The sequence below is a fragment of the Montipora capricornis genome, chromosome 8 (genome assembly GCF_036669925.1).
Source record: "Montipora capricornis isolate CH-2021 chromosome 8, ASM3666992v2, whole genome shotgun sequence".
Lineage (NCBI taxonomy): Eukaryota > Metazoa > Cnidaria > Anthozoa > Scleractinia > Acroporidae > Montipora > Montipora capricornis.
In genome coordinates this window covers 52355938-52363044 of record NC_090890.1, presented here as the reverse complement: position 1 = coordinate 52363044, position 7107 = coordinate 52355938, and the positions used below count along the sequence as shown (strand labels likewise).

General features: G+C 41.5%; 1 long non-coding RNA gene across 1 annotated transcript; it reads right to left on the bottom strand.

Moving 5' to 3' along the window:
• Positions 1-282: 282 nt before the first annotated feature.
• Positions 283-6825, bottom strand: LOC138060799 (uncharacterized). Its single transcript, XR_011134429.1, has 2 exons — positions 6767-6825; positions 283-1097 (listed from the first exon to the last, which is right to left on the bottom strand). It is a non-coding gene; the product is annotated as an uncharacterized lncRNA (long non-coding RNA).
• Positions 6826-7107: the final 282 nt, after the last annotated feature.

The window sequence follows — 7107 nt, the reverse complement described above, 5'->3', positions numbered from 1 at the left end:
GGCCACTTCGGAAAATACCATAATACTCTTTGTTGTTTGTCCCGTCAAATTTTGCATAAGCATTGTTTCCAGTTTCTCTTGGGGCTTACAACGGTCCCCAGAGAAAACAAAAACAATGCTTATGCAACATTTGGGGGGACAAACAAAGAGTATTATGGTATTTTCCGAAGCGGCCTATTGAGCGAGAATAATTTAGTCGAAGAGTCATAAAAGGGTAAAACTGAACGTGGAAAAAAAAAAAAAAGAAAGAAAAAAACGTTCATTATGACAACCCTAAGAATGTCAATTATCAGATTAATCTAATTCTTGCTTTTACAGTCATGACACGATTTATCGAAAAGTCATTCCAAAATTATTCTAGCTGTTTTTTTTCTTTCCACTGCTATAAAAGTTCAAATGTAAAAAAGATATTCATATACATATAAATTTCTGTTTCAATTCTTGCGCGCCCTTATCTCGTCTTGGACGAAGCTAAAGGCATCTGAACCTCTGGATTTACCTACAAATGAAAAAGCTGTCCCCTGACTTGGAGGTGAATGTCTTGACCGAACTCTAGAAACGCCGCTCAAAAAAGAAGTTTGAATTGATTGGTGAGGAATATTCTGAGAACCTGTCCGTAAGAGAACATTTTCAGGTAGCGTTACACGAGGCCCGGCATATGTATTGCGTGACAAGTCGTCACAAAATGTGGATGAACCACTCGGAGAACTAATTGGTCCCGGGATGGAGCCTGAAAAAGTAGAACAGGCAGGTCTTGCAGCACTCACATCTTCCGGATTCACTACAGGAGAAATAAGACTGTCTGACGACTTTGCGCCTGTGTTGCGCAAAGGGTCGAATAAATCGTATACTCGGTCATTTGCGAGCTCCCGTTCCTTTACATCAGAACTAGTGCCTCTGACTGTCTGCGTCAAACCGAACAATTCATCTATATCTGATTCTGGATTTCGATCTGATGTTGTTGAAGTATTATTTCTGGATATGTTATTCTCACTGAGAATTGAGAGTCCTTGGAAAGCACCTAAAACGTCAGAAGGAACTTGCACTCCTTGAGCAGTAACTGGAGACTGTTTTAAGCTTGTAGAACTTTGTTCCTGCTATCAAAGGAAAAGTAAGAAAAAGGTGAAGGTGAGAACATCAAGCTTCTTACAAAGTGATTTTTGTCGCGTGGAACTTTGGAGAAATCTTAATTGGAGCCACTAGTGGGGCACAAGGGGATGGAAGACTCTCTGTAATAATATCCCTTATTTCGTCTCGATACAACAACAACAACAACTTTATTCTACCCTTACAATCACAAGAACGAATTTTACATACAACAATGAAATGAGATTTAGAAAAGAGGGTATCAGCTTCCAAAAATGACTAGAGAGTTAAACAACTAGGTAGCCCAATTGCATAAAATAAAATACAATACAGTAACTAAGGTCGAAAAACACACAAGAAACTTACTACAATATTTACCTAATAAAAAAATACATCTAGCTTAACGCTGCAGACAAACCATTCAACGCAAAACAAAGGCACAGAAAAATAACTACCCAAATAAAAAAAAATCAGAGCAAGAAACGACATTGATATTTGCTTTAAAATTGTCTAAATTTCCCGAAAGAGCTTAACTTGATAATATACACTATGACCGATATCTCTGATTCAGCAACCTCCGCTTTTAAACCGCTCATTTTAGCGCTTCGAAGCCTCAACAGGACGTGGCAACATTTGGTAGTTGATTTACGTGTGCAAGGAGACGGCGAAAGAGATGGGTGGAAGACTATTTCCCATCGGTAAATTTTACTTTTTGCTCTTTGTTTTGCCACAAGTCGCGCTATTGTAGTCTTTTTACAGCCCGCGTGCCTTTTCAGAACATTTGACAATGCATAAGAGTTGGTATCTAGACTTTTTTGGTAGGAGTATCCTCAAGAGACCGACAGTCTCGGTCAAAAATGTTTTAACACAGACGGAAATTTGCCTCCTCTCCCCATTCAATGTCGATGTCTATGGGTTCGAGTGCAAAACCCAACCGGCAAACGCAACATTGAAGGGAGGGAAGAGGAGGGGTTTGTTCTTAATAGCGTGGATGCGATTTACGTGCTGTTCTAGCAAAGAGTACAACTATTTATAACCGAAGTTGTCGTTCGGTTTTTTCTTCGTTTTCGGTACTCAACAGATTTGAAAAATAAATGTACGGGAAATTCTTGAAAGGATATAATAATAATAATAATAATAATAATAATAATAATAATAATAATAATAATAATATATCATTATTATTATTATTATTATTAGAGCGGCGAGTAGAGTGGACGTGTATTTTCGTCCTCTGAAAGCCTGCTAAGTTTAGAGCGTCAAATCCATTTCATAGAGTATTTTTAACTACTTGGTTACTTGCTCATGCAAGTTGGCGACTCAAAACACTTATTCACAGCGATTTTAACGTTGTTAATATCAGATATTTTAAGTTTTTAACTTCACTCAATTTGAATCGAATGGCGACTGAAGAAGATGGAATGTCAGGGCAGGAAGGATGCGAAAGAAATCGCCAAATTGGCAGAAAGCCGACAGGAAGAGTACGATGGACGGATGAGATGATAAGCGATTTACTGCGATGCAAAAGGAAGGCACTGGAATTAGCATCATCAAGCTACCCTCCACGCCAAGAGAAAGGGCGAAAGAAAGGCTACATGAAAATAATGAAAGAACTGTGGGACGAATTGGGATACCAGGGTCATGATTTTACATGCCAGAACCTGAGAGATCAAGCGGCGAGGCAGGAAAAATCACTGGGGAATGTTGGAGAAACTATTTGCGAACGAGTTGGGACAAGGAGACCACCTACTGAAAATGAAAGAGAAATCTGCGATATGCTTGATAATAATTCTCAATCTTTGCAAACACAAACTTTTGAAAATGCAAAAGAGCCAGAGTTACAGCACTCTGTCCCACAGGAATCGATGTGTCAAGAAACAAAGCTTTTGTTGGACTCGGCTATCAAGATATTTGACTCAATTAGTTCAGAGCCCGGGGAATTCATGAATCGGGACATTGACACAAAAGAAAGACCAACTCAAAAAGAAATTGAAAACATCAATAAAGCCATCACCGAACTGACAAAAACCACGAGTTTCCAAACTAACGACCCCTTTGTTTATCTGTGGATCGCAAATTGTGCGCTTTACGCAGTCACTGTAGCGTTCCTTCTGCATAAAGGATGGAAAAAACAAAAAAAGCTCAACATCACAAACGACACAAGACAACTATCAAAACAAAATGAAAGCTAAATACGAAAGAAAGGTATCTGAAATGCGGAAAAAGATCTCTATAGCTGCAGCAGAAGTAGAAAGATTAAAAGCGAATAAAAAGATCACGAAAAAAGGAAGGAGAAATAGAGCCGTACTGCTGGAAGAATGCAAAGTCTTGTCCGTCACGCAACTAGTGAATTACATGGAAAAGAAAAAGTCGACTGTGAGAAGATTAAAGAGAGAGTATTCGCGGAGAAAAAAGCAACAGCAATCCAGAGAACTCAACAACCAGTTCCAGACTGACCCAGGGCGTGTATACGCAAAGTTCGGAGAAATGATAGCGGAAGTTAAGGATCTAAACAGACCTAAGTACAAACCTCGCCAGAGCACTATCAGTAATGAAACAGATGCCAATAAGTTTGAAGACATCGAAGAAGCAAGCTCATTTTGGAGGCAAGTGTGGAGTGAGGGAGGAACAGGAAATAGAAATGCTACCTGGCTTGAGGATGTAAGAGAGGCAATTAATAAACATGTCCCACCACCATCAAATGAGAATTTTGTCCTTGAATCAAATGAAGCAGTGAAAACTATCATGAAGAAAAGAAATTGGAGCGCTCCTGGGCCAGATAGAATCGCCAACTATTGGTGGAAAAAAGCACATGCGCTGCATGAGGGTGTGACCAAATCGTTCCAATCCATCGGCCAGAGTCCTTCTGAATACCCCGTGTGGTTTGCCGAGGGAAAAACGACGTTGATCCCTAAGCCAGGAGAATTTTCAAGTAGCAACCAAAGACCAATTACCTGCTTGAACACTATGTATAAGTGGTTCACATCATGCTTACTAGGACCAATGGATTGTCATCTAAATGAATATGGCCTAATGGAGGGAGAACAGAGAGGCGCCAAGTCAGGATGCAGTGGCACTGTTGATAACCTGCTCATTGATAGAATGGTCACACAAGACTGTCACAGAGGGAAACGCAACTTGAGCATGGCCTGGATTGATGTCAAGAAAGCTTTTGACTCAGTTGACCACGAATGGCTTGCTGAGATGATGATTCTACACAGATTCTCAACCTGGCTGTGCCGCAATATCGAGAGCCTGTGCAACAGCTGGAACACGAAAGTCGTCGCAAAGACGAAGCAGGGGATAGAGAAGTCTGAAGTGATACAATTCAGACGCGGCCTCCCTCAGGGAGATGCATTGTGCCCCAGGTTGTTCACCCTGTGTATGAATCCTGTGGCTTGGAAGCTACGAGCTTCGGAGGGGTACAAGTTGTCCAAACCCTTAAGCATAAAGATCACGGATTTGCTGTATATCGACGACCTTAAGGCGTTTGCAGCGTCAGAGATCAAACTCAACAAGGTGCTGAAGTCAACCAAGAGTGCGATGCAAGATATAGGCTTAGAATGGAACCCAAAGAAATGCGCGACCGTCCATGTAAGGAGAGGCGTACAGGTGAAGGATGAAACCGGAGTGCAGTTGGATGACGGAGCAGTACTGACAAATCTAAAGGAAGGAACTTATTACAAGTTCCTGGGAACATTAGAGAATCTAAAACAAGATGACAAGTTAGCTCTGAATGTTGCAGCCAAAGAATACCTACAACGCATGTCAGTCATCTGGTCAAGTCCACTGTCAGATCACAACCGCGTAGCTGCATCGAACCAATTTGCCCTTCCCATACTGGGGTATCTAATGTGGACCCAGAACTGGCCAATAGCAGAGCTTAGGCAAATCGACAGAGAAGTTCGAAAAATCCTCGTTGAGAGCGGCGGCAAAAACACCCCCTAGGCTCGACAGCATTACTGTACCTCCCGAGGGAAAAAGGGGGGCGCGGGCTGAAATCAGTCGAGCAAGAATACAAACTCGTCAAGATAAAGGCTGCTCTGAAAGTCTACAAGAACCTGGACCCGACCATTGCAGTTGTGAGAAAGTTTGAAAAAAGAGCAGGTGAGGTGGGACACCATTCATTTTTAAAGGATAGCATGAAGTATGCAGCAGAGCTCGGTCTTGGCCTGGACCTTGAGCACCCGTCACCCTGCATCACCCAGGGGGGAGTAAAAATCACAGACAAGAAGACCAAAGTTGCTTTGAAGGAAACTGTAGAAAAGCAGAATACGCAGGCTGTGAGGGAAGAGAGGTGGCAAGGAAAGCTACACACAACTAGGTGGGAGGATGAAAGTCTGAGTAAAGCAGGCTGCTTTGCTTGGCTTAAGGACTGGACGTTGTGTCCGTCTAACACCGTTGCAGGAGTGATCGAGCTCTACGAGCAACTATTGCCAACACGAATATATTACAGTCACAAGGTGCGAGCCCGACCAGCTACTGAAGTGGCATGTAGGCTATGCAGTAGATCAGCAGAAACAGTTCAGCATATTCTAGCTGGATGTCCCACCTTGGCCCAGAACAAGTACTTGGAAAGGCACAATAACGCCTTGAAGATCCTGTTCTTCGAGATCCTGAAGGACGCAAACCTTATTGACAAAGTCCCACCATGGTTCTCCCAAGTAAAACCCAAACCGGTATATGAAAACGACCAGTTTCAAGCCTACTGGGATGTCCCGCTCTATGCTGAGCACACCGAGGTGAGAGCAAACAGAATCGATGCCCGTTTTATCGACCACCAACAGGAGAAGGTGATAGCACTAGAGATGAGCTGTCCACGGATTGATAACCGAACAAGTAAGGAAGAGGAGAAGACAGCCAAGTATGCCCCCCTAAGATGGGAGATAAAGCGACAGTACCCTGGGTACGATGTGCAACAATACAACATCATTATTGACGTGCTAGGTGGATGGTCCACAGACATGGAGGAGGGAATGAGGAATTTACTCGGGTCAAGAGTGAGAACTAAAGGAGTCCTGCTAAAGATGCAGAAATCGGTCTTATCAAGCTCTCTTAATATTGCCCGCACTTTTAAAGTAATCACATAAACTTTATATTTTCACATATTTTAATAGATTTAAGTGGATAATACTTTTAGGAAGATATTTGTAAATAGGACTTGAACATGGTGTTTTTAAGGAGCTCCTAGGTTACGATTAACGCCCCAGGTAGCTTTTAGGTATTGACATTCAAAAGTTTCGAACTGTCATAATAATAATAATAATAATAATAATAATAGTAACAACAATAATAGTAATAATAATAATAATAATAATAATAATAATAATAATGATAATGATAATGATAATAATAATAATAATAATAATAATTACTCGGATACCCCTCGGATTTCAGAGTAGCTAGTAGCTAATATCTCCGAGCATTGAACATAAACAATTGTTAAGAATTCCAACTTGCGGGAGGCAAACCATGGCTACTTTACAACTGCGCCAAGAAATTGAAGCAGGGACTACCTGAAACTAATTCAGTGAGTGGTCAGAACGCGGTCTCGAACCCGGGATCTCCGGATCTCAACGCACGGGCCCTAAGCACTCGGTCACACTGCCGCCACCGTTTCTGAAGCGTTTCTCCACCGTTTGAGGAGTTTCTAAAAACGCTGATAAACCTGTAGACTCACCATGTGGAAACTCATTCCAGAGAACAATGTTGAGTCATCAGCTTCAGATCGCTGTGAGCAAAAACCACGCTCTATCTGGAAATTATACAAGGAAAACGTATCAAACACATCGATAGTAACTCTCTTAATTATATCTCTCTGGTAATATGCGCGATGTGATTGGCTAAATTAGCGGGCCATAATTATTCTACAGTACGGTCCGCCAAATTTGAAATTTCGAAAACCATTCTCTCGCAAGTTTCTCATGTCATTTTTCATAAACTTGTGAAACTTTTTAAATCTTACAAGCAACTTTTTCAAACTGCCAAGAATAATTTTGTTTTTCGAATTTTGACACGGCA